The sequence below is a fragment of the Mustela erminea genome, chromosome 11, assembly GCF_009829155.1.
Source record: "Mustela erminea isolate mMusErm1 chromosome 11, mMusErm1.Pri, whole genome shotgun sequence".
NCBI lineage: Eukaryota > Metazoa > Chordata > Mammalia > Carnivora > Mustelidae > Mustela > Mustela erminea.
Window position 1 is genome coordinate 24,919,572 of NC_045624.1, and position 18,302 is coordinate 24,937,873.

General features: G+C 37.4%; 1 protein-coding gene and 1 pseudogene across 4 annotated transcripts in view; one reads left to right on the forward strand and one right to left on the reverse strand.

Moving 5' to 3' along the window:
- Positions 1-18,302, forward strand: part of GRM8 (glutamate metabotropic receptor 8) — a 732,641-nt gene that overhangs the window by 693,693 nt on the left and 20,646 nt on the right. The gene's annotated exons all lie outside the window — the stretch shown is intronic.
- Positions 12,419-15,451, reverse strand: LOC116569492 (annotated as a pseudogene).

The window sequence follows — 18,302 nt, forward strand, 5'->3', positions numbered from 1 at the left end:
TAGCATCCATGAGGACCCATTCCCACGAAGACCTCTGAAAATGCCAGCTATCTCCCCTACTTATCCAGTTGCACAAAAGGAAGCCGAGAGCATTTGCCCACTGCATAGTTCATATTCTGTGAGGCTCTTTTTTCCCCCATCTTAATTTTAAGAAATGTCACAGGCTTATACTTGGGTTCAGATGTGCGGCTATGACTGCAAAAACTCTCTAAAGCCTTACTTTCCACTGTTTCGTCTCCAGGATTTTATGTATAAGATGGAAGACTTTACGCAACAGATTACTGCCATCATCATCAAGAGGACAGCAATCAGAATGGGGGAAAGAGCTCTTAGCAGGGGCAGGGTGAAGTGAGAACTTGAGTAGGACAGGAGGAATTGACTAGGATAAGGCATGCTTTTAAAGAGAGAGGCAAGGGTTGCAGAGGATGGGGGTAAAACTTTAAAGGAGAAAAGAGAGACCCAATGGTTTTTATGAAATCATTCTGTGATGCTCTGTATAAATCTGTGTCACCTCTTCAGAGCCTTGTCATTCCTGAAGGCTTTCAGAGTGAGGCTGCTAACACTGGACCGTGAAGGCTTGCCGCCTCGTACAGGTGCCCTGTGAGATGTGTACACACATAGTTCTTAATCACTATTCAAGTCGTCCTCTGAATGGAGTATGGTGTATCTCAGCTATTTTTGGATTGTATTTTGGATTGTACTTTTTAGATGTATAACAGAACTCAAAAATATCTCATTGACGTGTCCAGTCCTCCTAATTGTCGTGCGGTGCATGACTCCATCTGGTCATCTTATGCCCGATGCTAAGTTGCAATTACTCTGCAAGTCTCAAGGTAACAGTGAACATCAAAAGATTGCATTTGAATACTACTTTGCTTATAAGAAAAATTCTCGTGAAATTTCTCATTTACATATCACGTTTGTAAAGGGGAACATTTTGCTGTTACAGGTGCTGGGACCCAAGTTTTGTGGATGCTCTATATCCTTAAGGTTTTCTAGGTCTATTTTGTGTGTATACTTAAATGTAGATTTTCTATCTCCCAGTCCAGTTTCCTTTCCACCATATGTATCTACATTATCATCATATTTGTATGTTGCTTTATAAACTGATAGTCTGTCTTAGCTAAGTACATCTTTGATATTTATTGATTACCCCAAGAAGATATTTTAAAAATAATTTATATTAAAATAACTCATATAAGGATATTTACAAAATAGAGGCACATGCATATCTGTGAACTACCTTAAAAATATTGACTTATAAAATTCAAAATATTATGAATATCATTATTTATTATATGCTCAACTCTGGGCTGAGTACTATACATAGTAAAGCAGGAAGAACTATAAGACAGTCCTCCCCTCTGGAGATCTTACAGTTTAGTTTAGGAGAGTTCTAATTCCCAAAGAAAAATCACAAATAGCATGTGTATAGTTCAGGATTATCCAGAGAAATAGAACCAGTAAGATATCGAGATCTAGATCTAGACATATGGATATATGAAGGGATTTATTATCGAAATTGGCTAACCCGATTAAGGAGGCCTAGAAGTCCCCTGATAGGCCATCTAACAAGCTGGAGAACCAGGAAGGTCAGTGGGGTAATTCAGTTCTGGTCCAAAGCACCAGAGGGGGGCGCCAGTGGTATAAACCTGAGTGCAGTGGAACCAGACGATTTTTATGTCAGGCATAGGATGTATGCTTGAGGCTTTGGCATGGCCTTTTCTCCAAGTGTGGCCTGAGGACATCTGGAGGTCCCCCAAATATTTTAGGTATCTGTGAAGTAAAGATTATTTTCATAACAATACTAAGATATCACTTGTCTTCTTCATTGGCTTGACATTTCTGTTATTGATGCAAGAGCATTTGCAGGTAAGTGTTGGTGGTGCCTTAACATGAATCAAGACGCCTTAACATGAATCAAGACACTGACACCAAAATTGTGCTATTAGTCATCATATTCTTCACCACCATGCACTTCAATTTAGGGGGAAAAAAAAAATCCATTGCAGTTGAGTGCTATTGATGAAACAGAATTACTAATTTCATTAAATCTTGACTTACTGGGTTTCTCCATGATGAAAAAAGAAGTGCTTCTAAACTTCCAAAGTGGGGTGGGTGTGTCAAGGAAAGACTTATGAGATTGAGTTGCAAGCTGAACTAGCTGCTTTTTTCATGGAATGCTGTCTTTGCTTGAGGAAATGACTGACAGATAAATTATGGTTATTCAAACTTGGGTATATGGCAGATATTTCCTTGAAAATGGAGTGAGTTGGTCACTTAAAGGAAAACAACTGACAGTATGTATTTGTTGCCATTGATAAAATTTGAGCTTTCAAGCAAAAAGTGGAATTTTGGAAAACATATACTGTCACCGTGAGCTTGGTCGCTTTTCAATTCCTAAAGAATTTTCTGATGGGCTCAATGGTGATATTAACAAATGCAGTTTTTTGATAATGTGTAATGAAATGTGTCAACATGAGAGACTAGTATACCTTGGTGACCAAATATTTATCCAGTAATAAATACATGATGTTACAAAATCGTGCAAGGATGAAAGATCCATTCAAACTGTGAAATAGACCAGTGGATTTTAATGTAATGGTATATTGACATTGTTTTGGATTCCACATTACAACTAACCTTTAAGAAACTACTATAGTTGAATAATAGGGTAATATCAAAGAAGAATATCTATAATTATCTGTAAAGGTTATTAAAACACTCCCCCATTTTCCAAATACATTATCTGTGTGAGACTGAGTTTTCTTTATATACTTTAACCAAAATGACATATAACCACAGATCGCATTATAGAAGAACGTAGGGTCCAGTTGACTTCTGTTAAGCCAGGAATTAAAGCTATTTGCAAAAATGCAAAACATAACAGAACGAAAAGCCACAAGTATACTTGTTTGTATATTTATTTATTATATTTTGAAAAAATACTTTTCAAAAAATGTGTTTACTTGTTATATAATGGACTAAACATTATTATTTTTTAAAAACTTCATAGATAATTTTTAAATTTCTGTTTTAATTTCACATACTGTAAATATTGACAGACAGAGCCCACATAAGCAAAAGCACTTAGGTGTCCTCAATAATTTGTAAGATTTTGAAGTCTTGAGACCAAAAAGGCTGAGAATTGCTACTACAGGAGAAAGGTAACCATGAAAGATTTTTTTTTTAAAGATTTTATTTATTTGACAGATAGAGATCAGAAGTACGCAGAGAGAGAGAGAGGAGGAAGCAGGCTCTCCGCGGAGCGGACAGCCCGATGTGGGGCTCGATCCCAGGACCCTGGGATCATGACCCGAGCCGAAGGCAGAGGCTTTAACCCACTGAGCCACCCAGGCACCCCACCATGAAAGATTTTTTAATCTGTTTTGTCTCACCTACACCCAGCCTCTATATACTACAGTAGCTGTGGTTCTAATTACTTTTTAAATCTCCTTAAAAACCAAGCTCTTTAACATTCAATGTATCATATAAAAGCTTCTATGAAAATCTGTTAGCTTCCTTCCCCAGACATCACTAACCATTTCATGGGTTACAATTATTTATGGAGACCAAGGGCAAACCCTCCTATGCTTATTTCACAACCTCATGCTTTTGTTCCTGCTGTTCCCTCTGCCCAGAAAACTTTTCGTTTTCATCCCCTTCCTATATTGAACGTGTTGGTCAAGTTCTATTTGGGGCACATCTGCTTGAGGAAACTATAACTGAACTCCCAGTCAGGGTTATATACTACTTCATCAATTCTGTCTCTCGATTTCAGCTTTTAGCATATTATTGTGACATTTTTACTTCTGTATCTGTTTTCTCTTAAGGACATAGACCTTGTGCCTAATCCATAGTTGTCATTAACAAATGCTTGCTTGATTTAAATTTGCTTGTTTAATTATGCTTAATAAATGATAATAAATTCTTGCTTTAAAAATTTTGTAATACTGGTGATTCACAGACCTGTACCCCTGGGGATAAAAATACATTATATGTTTATTGAAAAAAAATTTTTTAAATTTAAAAAAAATGTTGTAATAGGGCACCTGGGTGGTTCAGTGGGTTAAGCCTCTGCCTTCAGCTCAGGTCATGATCTCAGGGTCCTAGAATCCAGCCCTACATTGGGTTCTCTGCTCAGCAGGGAGCCTGCTTCCCCCTCCCCCTCTGGTTGCCTCTCTGCCTACTTGTGATCTCTTGCTCTCTGTCAAATAAATAAATAAAATCTTTAAAAAGCAAAAATTTTAAAAAATTTAAAAATAAAAATGCTCATAAAATACTAATTAGGTGAGTTAATCTGGTAACAGCCCTCAAAATGATTTTAAGTCAAGAAGATCAACAATATGACTTAAGAACAATTCTGATAAATGCACAAAAAAGTACATACATCAAATTTTCTTTTTTCCTTTGTTGACATGTAGCTCAAGCAACAGTATGTTTTGTAAAAAAAAAAAAAAAAACTCCAACAAGAGATTCATGCAAACACAACTTTACTCAGCTTTCCAAAAAGGGAGGCAATTATTTAATATTTTTAATAGCACATTTATTTTACAAAGGCCAACTCTGACATTTTAAGGTCATGGCTGCAAATTCGATTTCATTAAAATCTGTGCAAGAGTTTTGAAGGAAATAACAATCATATTGATTTGTTATAGGGACCCTGACTTTTTTTTAAATCACTGTGGTACTATTAAATGAATGAATAGGCTAAACTTAATCTCTTATTTGAATTAAATGCGGTCTTTAAACAGTAGTTACATTTTTAAATGAGCACTTGCTAAGAAATGTGCTCATTGACCTACCATGACCAACTTTAAATTATCTGGACATAGAAAAGCAATTTGATTATGAGACTGATAGATAAGTGCTTATCATTAATTTCTATACATTAATGCCATTGAAATGCATGCGAAGAGCTACGAGGACTTGTTTGATCCATCTTCCAGGTGTCTTCCTGTCTCAGCTCTTACCGTCATCATCCTACAGGCCTGTTATCATACTGTGTGGACTGAGTTTGCAGACCTTTCTTGCCAAGGGCTGCCCTGCTTTTGCTCCCTCGCAGGGATAACCAGATGTTACTTATTTAAAGCCTCCATCATTTTGTATGACAGAGTAACTTAATTATACCCTGCTTTGGAGATGTTAAATGAAATTATCTTCAAAACAAGTGCACTTCATTTAATATTTTTCTCCGTCAAGTACTTGAACTGTGACATGTACATCATAAGCACTAAGCAAGCAAACACTTTATAAATTGAGGCCTTCAGACAGGGTAATTACCGTTGAGGCAGAGCAGTACTCGAAAGTACCTGAGATAAAAACTTTGGTAACTGATGCTCAAGTCTGAATAAAAAGGTTCTGGTAAAATGAAAATTTGATAAACATAATAAGTAGAGGTCATCTACACTGTGGATCAAATTTTGTTTTTCAGATTTTAAATAGGGTCACAGTCAAGGTAATCCCTGCAGTGGATCATAAAATCCCCTGTTGAGGATGAAGATGGATGGTCAGCCGAGGACTAAAAACATATTCAATTTGGGGGGCACCTGGATAGCTCAGTCATTTAAGCATCCAACTCTTGGTTTCAGCCCAGGTCACAGTCTTGGGGTCATGGGATGAGCCCTGTGTAGGGCAGAATCCGCTTGTCCGTCTCCCTTTGTTCCTCCTCCTCCTTTCCCATCTCTCTCTCTCTCTCTCTTTCTTTCTCTCTCATAAATAAAATCTTTTGAAAATATATACAATTTTGACTGCTTCTTTTGAAAATGCTGTTTAATTGGAGGACTACATTTTACTTTGGAATGTGGAGAATAGAATATTCCAGATTGTTTTAGGACAGCCCCTGAAATTGACCGGCAGATTAAATGTGTCCAGTGTTGCTGAGAGAGGACTGAGAAATAGTCATTAGTATTTGGCAACCTGGAGGTGAAGGCAAAGGGCGGTTTTCATAGAGCCTGAACCCACTGAGTGGCTTCAGAAGAGACTGGGAGAAAGACAAGTGGAATCAGCAAAGAGAGATAACATTTTCACTGAATTTTACCGTAACATGTCGAAAATGAATATTTTAATGGTTCAGAATTAAAGGGGGGGAAATCGTCAGATGTGCTGTCCTTTCGCAGGTCAAAGAGATGGACTCTTGCATCCAGATGGTGACTTGGCCTTCGATGGTAACAAGAGAAAAGATCCAAATAATGATTACACTAGCCAGTAGGTTACTGATGTGGTTTAGAAGTATGTGAAAGTTCTTTTTTTTTTTTTTTCCTCAGTGGAATAAGAACTAGTTATCAGATAAATGTGAGAAGAAGAGTAGATATTACAGTTTTGAGAAGGGGATGCAAATTAGTTACATTCTTGAAGAGTTGGGATAGTGAATTGAGGACAAGCCAAAAGAACCGAAGGAAGCCCAGTTGAGGCTTATCGCCAACAATTTAAAATGAGGCTAATTTACAACAAGCTCACTTTTAGTTTTCCAGGGGGTGCAGGCATGAAAGCAGCAGTGAGTTAAATTTAAACAGACTTGGAATTCAGTTTTCTGGAGCAAGCAATGACAGGAGAGAGGAGTAAGGGAGTGGAGGGTATTTGCAAAGCAATGTTTTTAGTGGCAGACAATGAAATCTAAGACATAAGGAAGGAATAGAGGAACATGAGGGGCTTGAATATTGGTATATGGGAGGAAAGCGCCAGGTTGAAGAGTTACTGGCATTGGTACAGAAGGAAGAGGCTTGAAATAGTAGCATGGTGGTCAGAGCTTACGATGCTGAAAGGTGAGACTTCGGCAAAGGCAAATGTGAAGTCATTATTAAGATAAATGAGATGAAGTATACGACTATTGCAAGTAAGGAATGCAAGAACCTGAGAGGCCATGGAACAGGATCAATGTAGGTTTAGGTACTGATATCCCCAATATTGGGAGAGAGAGAAATCATTAGTCTGATGAATCTTTAATATTATGTAAATGTACTTTTTCCTTTTTCCGCTACTCAGCCTTTCATTCTATTTGCAACAGTTTCTCTCCCTGATTTTAGGCATGTGACATGGGCAGATACTGAAATTTTATGGTCAATAACTCAGACCCACCATGTCCTACAGCACTTTGTGGTCTTTATGGTTTATGAGACAATTTCATATGCATTATCTCATTTTATTTTCATAGTTATCTAGTGAGGCAATTAGAGACGGCATTGTTCTAACTGTTTTATAGTTGATGAAATTGAAGTTTGATGATATTAAATCATTTGCCAAAGTTGATATGGCTGGGAAATGACAGATTTTCCATGGGAACATATTCCACACGTGTATGTTTTGTGCATGTTAAATGGAAGAAATTTATTAAGTCTCAAACCCAAATATATTTATCTCCTCCTTTGATGTTTTTATAAAAGCCTTGCCTTTGCATGAACATTTTTATGCAATGGGAATTTATGATAAGAAGATGTATTATTTTTAAATTCTGAAACACATTTTAGTTTGGTGATAAAATAGAGTTTCCTTTTTTTTTTTCTGTCTTGTCCTTGAACACTGTTTTTATTTTTCAAGAAATCATAGTATTCTTATAATGTCCTGGTTATTATAAGGCAATATGTTATTAAGAACACACATGTTGGGGCCCCTGGGTGGTAGTCGGTTAAGCATCAGACTCTTAGTTGAGGCTCAGGTCATGATCTCAGATCAAACCTTGAGATCAAACCTTGCATCAGGCTCAGTGAAGAATCTGCTTCAGATTCTCTCTGCCCTTCCTGCTTGTGCTCTCTCTTTAAAATAAATGAGTCATTTAAAAAAAGAAGAATGTACATGTTACTTAAAATGTGCTAGACTAAGTGTTCTTATGAATATAGATAGGAAAGTAAGTAAAATACTGGGAGCAATAATCCAGCAGGAAAATAAAACACTTTCAAAATGAGAAGATAATAAATATTTCAGGGTATATAATTAACTGGTCAAATCATAAGCCTTAAGAACTTCCCAGTGGATTATGAAGAAAACCATGAAATTTTCAAAATCTATTCTTTTTTAAAAGAAAAATCTGTGAGAAAAATAATAGACAATCCCATTTTATAATGAAGTGTATATATCTTAAAGAATTGGCATGATTCATAATGATGGGATTCTATAAAGATTCTTTTTTTTTTTAAAGATTTTATTTATTTATTTGACAGACAGAGATCACAAGTAGGCAGAGAGAGAGGGGGGAAGCAGGCTCCCCACGGAGCAGAGAGCCCAGTATGGGGCTTGATCTCAGGACTCTGGAACCATGACCCAAGTCAAAGGCAGAGGCTTTAACCCACTGAGCCACCCAGGCGCCCCTCTATAAAGATTCTTTACAAAATCACCAACAAAATAAGGATGTTTATTTGTTTGATTTTATTTAGAATTTGTCCAGAAATTTAGGCCAATGCAATTAGACATTAAACAGAATTAAGAATTCTACTTCTTATCCATTCGTCTGTTGGAGGACAAGGGGTGTTAGAGAGGGGAAGGGAGTTGGGGTAAATTGGAAGGGGAGGTGAATCACGAGAGACTATGGACTCTGAAAAACTATCTGAGGGGTTTGAAGTGGCGGGGGGGTGGGAGGTTGGGGTACCAGGTGGTGGGTATTATAGAGGGCACGGATTGCATGGAGCACTGGATATGGTGAAAAAATAATGAATACTGTTATGCTGAAAATAAATTAATTAAAAAAAAAGAATTCTACTTCTTGACAAGGAAGAGGGAAAAGCATCTCCCTCCCCCCCAACTATCATATCCCTCAAATATCAAAAGACATCAAATAAATGCTTCTTATATTAATAAGAAATTTTAGGCCACAATACGTGACTGAACACATTATACACGGGGGAAAAAAAAAGAAGAAGAGGAAAAAGAAATTAACGTCTTTCTTATATCCTACCAGTAACTAGTTAGAAAATGTAATGGCAGGGTACCAGGGTGGCTCAGTCTTTTAAACGTGTGACTTGGGCTCAGATCATGATCCCAGGGTCCTGGGACAGAGCACCACATCAGGCTCCTTGCTCTGCAGAGAGCCTGTGTCTTCCTCTCTCTTTGCTCCTCCCCCTGCTTGCCCTTTCTCTGTTGAATAAATATATAAAATCTTTGTAAAAAAAAAAAAAAGAAAAGAAAAAAAGAAAATGTGATGGCTAAAGAAATACCCTATTTATAATGGAATCATTAAGTCCCAAGAATAATTCTAAAAAGAAAATGTAATACCTATTTAAGAAAATTGCAGGATTCCATTGAAAGACTGAAAACAAGATTTGAATCAAGTATGCAAGATGACCAGAAAGACAAAAAAAAGACACTAAATTTAAAAAGAAGTAACTCTCATTGTTTACAGAAGACATGAATTGTGAAAAGCTACAGCTAAGCTGTTAGAACTAATAAGTAAATTTAAAAAGATCACTGGATGTAAGCATATATATATATATATATGTACATATATATATGTAGGGGTGTGTGTGTATATAATTAACTGTATTTCTATGTAAAAATAATGAATACATAAAAAATGAAATTTTGTAAAGAAATCACTTCTAATAAGTATCAAATGCCTAGAAATAAATCTGACAAAATAAGCACATGATCTCTGTACTGAAGCTACTAAATAATATGGAAATATATTAATAAGAGGACCTAAATGAACAGAAATATGTAAAACATTCCTAGATGGGAAGACTTCATTTTGCAAAGATATCAAACCTGCAAATTGATCTATATATTAAAGCAATCCCAATCAAAGTTCCAGTAGTTGTGAAGGCGCTTGGGTGGCTCAGTTGGTTAGGCCGGGGACTCCTGAGTTCAGCTCAGGTCACAATCTCAGTTGTGAGATCGAGCTCCACGTAGGTTTCCACTCTCCATGTGGAGTCTGCTTAGGATTCTGTCTCTCCTACTGCCTCTGTCCCTCCCCTTTCTCATGCCCTTTGTTTCTCTTTCCAAAAAAATAAAATTTTCTTTTAAGATTTTATTTATTTATTTATGTGTGTGTGTGAGAGAGAGAGAGAGAGAGAGTGAGTGTGAGAGAAAGACCAAGAGGCAGATGGAGAAGTGGACTCCCTGCTGCGCAGGGAGCCCAATGTGGGACTCAATCCCAGGACCTGGGGATCATGATCCGAGCCGAAGGCAGACACTTAACTGACTGAGCCACCCAGGGAGCCCTCAAAATAAATTAAAAAAAAAAAAAAAAAAAGTCCAGTAGGAGTGTGTGTGTGTGTGTGTGTTTATGAAAACTGATATGGAACTATAAAGGACAAAGGATATTCAAGTTATTTATCATCTGTCTGATTATCTATCATCATTATCTGTCTTTTTACCTATTATCCATCATCTATCATCTATCTTAGAAGTTGGTTCTGCTTCTCTGGTTGAAGCCTAACAGAGGCAATCTATAAATATTTTTGTGTAAATAAATCACTTTCTAGTAGTAATTCTAAAGAAATGTTATATTTGACGTAAAAATACCTAAGAACAAGAGAGCCATAAAGATGTGGAGAAAGGAGGCACCTGGGTGGATCAGTGGGTTAAAGCCTCTGCCTTCCACTCAGGTCATGATCCCAGGGTCCTGGGATCGAGTCCCTCATCGGGCTCTCTGCTTGGCAGGGAGCCTGCTTCCTCCTCTCTCTCTCTCTGCTTGCCTCTCTGCCTACTTGTGATCTCTCTCTGTCAAATAAATAAAATCTTAAAAAAAAATGTGGAGAAAGTAGAAAGTATGTAGTAAGCAGGACATAATGATGGTCTAAAAGTTCAGGCTTTGAAATAAGAATAAGGAGTGATGAAGAGTATGATTTTAGATAATATGGTCCCAAATTAGAAACAAAAATCTAAATATATAACATCAGGGTATTAATTTATCTTGTTGTCAATAGGAGCAAGATTATACAGACACTAAAATTGGATTATAAATGTGGAAACCATCTAAGAAGTGCTTTTGGATGTCTGTTGCCAAATACTTCATCTTCACAGTATTGTAATTATGTAAAATGTTTGTTCATTTAAATATAATATAAAGGGGCGCCTGGGTGGCTCTCTGGGTTAATGCCTCTGCCTTTGGCTCAGGTCATGATCTCAGGGTTCTGGGATCGAGCCCTGAATCGGGCTCTCTGCTCAGCAAGGAACCTGCTTCCCCTGCTTCTCTCTCTGCTTGCCTCTCTGCCTGCTTGTGATCTCCATCAAATAAATAAATAAAATCTTTAAAATATATATATGTAATATAAAAACATAATTTGTCTTATAAAATGTAATGACTTGAAGTTTTTACTAAAAATGACTTACCTTTCTGAAATGGAAATTAGTCTCATGGAAAGATTATAATTTCCTAAAATAAAAAGAAAATATATGGTAACATATTGTATGTCTTTTGGCATACCAAAGTTCACCAAAAGCAGGCATTGTAGAACTCTGAGTTATCAATGGACTGAATGCATATAATGTATAGTTCTTTTGAAGTAAGATGAAGTTGATAAAGAATTTCTTATTGACCTTGTGGAAATACACAGATAATGCAAACCCGTGTTCAAAAGGATTCCAAAATCAACAGTAAATAAATAGTCCATAGCAAATATTTGCAGAGTCATTCAACTATTATATTCCTAAATTTAAAAAAAACTATCAGTTTTAAAATTTTATGATTCATTAAGATAACGTCTAGTTCAAAGACAGGAGTAATTCTCTATGAGGGCAATTAGCTTTACTCACTGTCATGTTCGAAGTCATGCAAACCCCAATACAATCATAATTCTATAAATTTGGTTAATAAGGGATATTGAATGAATACGCTTAATTCACTTCATCCCACTTTCTCAGTGGCAAGAGGGAGCTACTAAAACATGATCTCATTTGTATACTTTCATTAGTTTTTCTCTTTGTTGTTTTTAATAAACCATACAAAAATACATTCATTCATCTGCAAAATGAAGGGCATAGATCCTTTGTTTAGTTTCTCCTTAGTTTAGTTTGTAAAAGTAATTTTTTTGAGTTTAAAATTTTACACCAAAAAACCAGAAAGAGATCAACATTACCCATGATCCTACCACTCATAATAGTCAAGGTTAATGCTTTGGTTTCTTTCTTTCTAACTTTGGTCTTAGAGAAAAATATCTTGGATGGTAGCTAGATGCAGTTCTTTCTTGACATATATTTCCTTCACAGTTTCCCACGGCTGTGCCACTCTTTATATATTCATTCTATTTTTGGTCATTGGGTTACACTGCTTTAATTTTTTTTAATAATAATTACTAATCAACTTTGTAAATAAATCTTTGTTCACATATCTGATTTTGTTTATTTTTTTTTTCTTACTAATACAGTATTTATTTGTCTTCCTTCTGTCAAATCCTGAGCCAACCACTTTCCCCAAGCTTCCTGGGGAGGTATGGGAAAAGGAACATACAGGGAAGAAAGAACATACAGGGAGGTAGAGAGGGCTCTGTCACATGGCGAAGAGGATGAGAAAGGCCACCATCAGGCGAAAGAGCCCCATGGCCTTTGGGAGGGCAAAGCCCAGAATTAGGAGAAGAGCTGTTGCTTCTGAGAGGGGCTGCTAACATCACCAGTGATGAGGCTCCCAGACACAGTCCCAATTCCAGCCCCAGAGCCAGCCACCCCCACTGTGACTGCCCCAACCCCAGTGAACTTGGCTTCTCTGTCAGTATCCCTTGAAATGTTTCAGAAGCTATAGCTAGCATAAGTGAGGTCAGGGGGCATGGGGTTGCCCAGCTGCTAAGGCTCTCAACTGTCAGTGTCTCGGGTGGTTTTACCACCTCTGCAGGCAGTGATGGGTTCAGTAGCTGAGAGGTGCAGCTGGGAGGTATTCCTGACCAAGATGGGGTGAAGACAAACTTTGCACAAGTGTACACTTTCAGGTTATGAGGGTCTATGGCAAGAGAGCTGTTCCCAGTGCAGAAAGACAGAGAGAGGTGGGGTAAAGGAGGGGCAGGAAAATTGAAGGTGATTTTGTTTATTATAAATAGAACATATTCCTGATGGGAAATTATTGGCTTGAAAACAATAAGTAATCAGGTTAACATTTTTCATTTTTTCCTAATATTCTTAGTATTGAAGGTAGTGAGATTTCTTAGCAAGGAATGGATAGGTTTACCTTAATTGATTATTAATTTTCTTTTATATTTTTCTCTTGAATCCGGTGTTCAGAATTTATGAAACTTTCCTCCCTTTCCTTTTTAGAGACATACAATCACTGACCTGGTTAAAGGATCCCAGCTGTGGCATTCTCTAGCTCTGTGACCTTGGGCAAGGGGCAACTAACACTTCTACGCTTCACTTCTTCATCTGCAAAGTGCAGATAAACATTGTACCGCCTTCAAAGAGCTGTGTGAATAAATACAAAGTGAGAGTGCTTGAGAAGTCCTCTTCAAGAGCATGGCTCATAATAAACACTATGTAAATGTACTGGATTATTATTGTGGGTTTGGGGGGACTCTCCCTTCCAGTATTCTCTTTGGTTTTGCTCCAGATTGTAAGGCTTGCTTAGGGTTTGCTGAGTGCCCAGCTGGATCATGGTTTTGGCTGGGTCACCTGATCTTTACCTCTAATGACCTCTTTGGCTTGGTTTTATAGTTTCAGTCTTATTGGCCCTGATCAACCCTCTGTGAAAGCCACATGTTCCTAAATCCCTTATACTTGACTGAAAAGCTACAGGCAGAAATACTTGAGGGAATGTATCAACACTGGATAATTGTAACACCCAACCATTTTCTATTGTGTCAGTACTTACAGAACACTTTTTTATACAATATTCATCATCAAGCCTATTAGCCTATCAGGTCCAGAATAATTTTTTCTTGTTTTACGTATAAGAAAAAGAGATTCAGAAGTTAATCTATTGGCTTATAGTTATCATATCCAGGGGTGGCAAAGTCAAGCATTTAACTTTGGTTTTCTGACTCTCAATAGAATGGCCTTTCCATTGCACCCAATTGCATTTCCAGGTTATGTTAGTTAGGCTTTGGTAGTGTGTGTTGCTGTAATAAACAACTCAAAAATCAATGCCTTGCAAAAAACAACAGTGGTTTATTTCTCACCTGTGTTGTTTGTCAGGGATTTACAGTTGCACTGCTAAAGGATGGCCTCTGTCTAGAATATACCATTCTCCTGGCAGAGAGAAGAGCAAGAACCAACCACTCAATGATGCTTAAAGCTTCTTCAGCTCAAGCATACAGATACAGATACATCGTATCTGTTCACAACTCATTGTTTAAAACGTATCAATGATGAACCTTAATAAGGATGAAATGGAGAAGAAAATCCTTCCCCCAGGAGTAATATGTGTAATCATAGTATAGGGAAGAGTGGAGTAAATAATTAAGGGCAACAGTATATAATAGGAATTCATGAGTTGAGAAGGACACCAAGGGAAGTCTTTGCAATCAAAACAAAGTATAAATATTTTTTAAAAATAAGAAGTTCTAGAACTTGGAAAAGTTTACTGTGCAAGAGAAGAGTTCTCAATCATAATTGTGTAGCTTATTTATTTATTTTTTAGGTATTCAGAGATTGGCAATAGGTGTTTCCAGTGACAAGGAAGTTGGTTAGAGGCAGTGTTAGATGTAGACTAGCTAAAGGAAAGAGGTCAAAAGAGAAAGCTGTATATCAAGCACAGGTGCAAAGTTGCTGACTTTGGAATTTTAGACTGTTAATTTGACAGTCCAACTTCCTTTTGGAAGTGCTGAGTTATATAGGCTTACTTTCCTATAAACTCCCTCAGGTCCTGAAACCTATATAAAGTGCCTGAAATGATTCTTCCTTGAAAATTTAATAGAAAACCTAGCTTGGTTCTTTCTTTTCCTAACCAAAGACCGAGGTCACTGAACCTAGGAATAAATTTAATGGCTTGGGATTTTATTTGATAGACTAGACACTTTGTTAGAACATGGTAATGATGTTCTCAAGGTCAATCGTTACAATCCATCTGAGGATACTGTAAATTTGTTTCTCTGACATAGCCATAGACATTATCCTTCACCCTGCTCAGCCATCACACATTTGCCAGAGGGACTGACTAACTACTTGGTCGGTTCAAATTTATCACCTGTAGAAATAGAACTCAAAGCGAATGCTTTGAGTACACAACTTTCTTTCCCAATAACAGTCTGAGGCTGTTTCTCGTTGACTGGCTGCTCTCCTCCATGTGGTGATTCAGGGACCCCTGTTTATCCCATCCTGTAGTGTGACTACCCTCTAGTGTCTCATTAGCTTAAACACCCAGTCAGCAAAAAGGGAAAGAGCTATGGAGAGAGTACACACGCTTCTTATTTTCTTTTAATAAATTCTGTAAAACCCTTTTATGACATTTTCCCTTTACTTTCACATGATACTGGTTGAAAACTAGTTTCAAGGCCGCACTGTTCCTGGTCAAGTGTCCCTGACTGATCAGGAACTTCCCAGAAACAATTTCAAATAAAGGAAGAAGGAACACTCATTTTGATACCTCTGCCACACCCATTGTCCCGATTAAAAATGTCTTTTTTTTTTTCTTCTCAAAATGTTTTCCTTGGTAAGCTACTATATTTATAACTTTGTACCTAAAGTTGTTTGGTAAAAGTAATAAAAGAAAAAAGAATACAGGTATATTTTTTTCCCATAACATTAAAAGAGAAAGTACTGAATGCTGTTTCCTCCATGACAATAAGGTTTCATTTGGGTACAGTTATTCTGAAGTCTGAAGCATCAATAGTTTGAACATATTTGGAACTCAATCTATCAGATTTACCAATGGGATAATTTGTCCACATAATTCTCTACTCCTACTCTTAGGAGCACAGTTTTAATAATAGCATCCAGATGGTCCTCCAACTTAAAAATAGTTTATGTTCCAAAATCCCGTTTATAATTGATATGTATACATACCATAGTACATATGGCGATTGTCTTTATGCCATCCATAAAAGTTTATTTAATACATCATCTAATAGAACTTCTGCAATGAAAACTGTAGTAAGTATTGTTGTTGTGATGTTCATAATTAACACAAAAACCTACACATGTAAAGTCATTTTCTGAATATAAAACATTTAAAATGTTGACACTATAATGTATAAAACAGCTATTATAACTGCACATACTTTATTTGATAATAGCTGGGTTTACTTTTTTGTTATTTAGGAAAATACAAGTTGTAGTACTTTCTTATTTAGGAAAATAGGAGTATTTTCCCACTTGGAAAAGTCCACCTTCTATCACAGTGAAGTATAATCAAGCTAACAGCCTAATTTTAGAACACTTGGAACAAGTCATAACCAGTTTTATTATGAAAGATCCCTCTACACATTTGCATTAATTCTGGTACCTTAATAGGCTGTCTGGCAAGCCATTTCCTTGCAGAAACATGCATTATGAGAAATGAGAAATGCCCATCCCTCCAGGATATTAGCTACTTGTCACACCTGGCCAACAGTGCTCACATCCCTGAAGCCTGGGAATATAACTCTCTACTTACTCTAAGTGAAAAATGGAATGACTTAAAGAAAAATATAACACAATGAGAATAATTTCTTATCAAAAACCCATATATTAAACCAAAAGTATTTTACAGCTTTTATAACAAGAAACTAAAAAGACTATCTAAAGATCCGGGCTGTGATCATGAGTGTGAGGGGCCGAGATGGATGGAGTAATGGAAAACATCATGAGAAATGAGGACGATGAGGGAAATAATCTGGACTATAGATCAGGGGGATGGAACAATCATGTACATGGGTGTAAAGTTTATCCAAAATAACCACACTGCCCGACCCAGAGAGCAAGGCTGTGAGCCACCGCTAGACCCTCCAGTGAAAAGATAGATGATGGCCCGCGCAGGAATGAGATGGCAGAGGATATAAAGATGAATGTTGTGATCGTTCATAAGGCAAGATATCTGAGGAGAGGGGTGAGTCCGTAATGATCCAGAAGCAGCAACGGGGAGGAAGAACTGCCCTAACCCTATTGTCTTCCTAAGGGTTATGGATAAAGGGAATAAAAACAGCCATCACGTGAGACACTGGAGGGAAAACAATCTTCTTAGGAAGAGAGGAGTTTCCGTCAAGGCCACCGCGTGGAGGCAGGGAGGAGAGCTGGGGCTATCCAGGAGATGGTGGCGGAACACGTATTACAGAGCACTCCACAGCTGGTTTATAGATGAGGGGAGCGAAAAGCTGGGTGAGTTTCAAGAAGATTCCAGTCGTCTGCTTGATGTTTAATATCAGCATTCTTTTGAAAGCTGATTGACGGTGACAAGGGTAATCCGGTGGTGGTAGTCTGAGAGAACAATGGAGGGCCCTGGAGGAGGAGGCTCAGAGGCCGGTGAGTCAGGCCATTCAGAGCCCAAGCTGCTGATCTGAGTGCAGCCAAAATGCATCAGCCGCCTCCTGATTCATATCCTCCCGCATATCAATGAAGCCAATGCTGGTACTATGCTTTTCGGAAGGGGGAGAAACCTGGGTTACCTTCTGGGTTCGCCATTCCAGGAGATTTCAATGTTTGGGATTTCTGAGTGATTGTTGGCCCTGGAATATGCTTTACGAGATTCTTGGTTCCAGCTCATACTTCACAAGTATCTTGCTCTAACTTACATCATTTGCAGCACTACCAACAGGAGAAGAGGAATGTCAAGAAATAGTCCTGGTGGCTGGCTACCACTCCTGGGGGAAGGACCTTGAGTTAGTTTCCAGAAGCATCATTCAGAGTACAGGCCTCTATTACAGCTAGACAAGGTTTCTCAGTTTTTAGGTGGGATTGTAGAACTCTCAAGCTCTTTTTCCCACCACAGAGTTTATGGAATGATCTGTAGGAAGAGGAACTTTTAGTGGTGACCAAAGAGCATAAGCCCGTTAAAGACATTCGCCACCTACAGTTGTAGGTTGGATACCTACAACTTCTTTAGGTTGTGATTGCTGGGTGTTTCAATCATGCTGTATCTACCTCACGCAACTGGAGAGAGACATTAAATCCAATGACGATACAAGGAAGAAAGTATAAAGATGAAAGATAAAAATCAATGCAATAAGAAATAAATGCAAAACAGAGAACAATCAACAAATCAAAAATTGTATGAAAAGACTATAATGGTAACAAACTGCTCATAAGGCTAACCAGGAGAAAAAGGAGCAAAACATAGTATAAACTCAACAAAATATATCACTTAACTAGTTTTAGGTGTTGTTAGCCAAAAAAAAAAAAAAAGTATATTTAAAATTTAAGGGTGACTTAGAAAAAATTTTAAAAGGATCTGCGCCCCTGCACCAGCAGGATCTTTTCTAATATGTATTATCTGCTTTAGCTCTATCTCACAACTTTTGATATGTTATATCTTATTA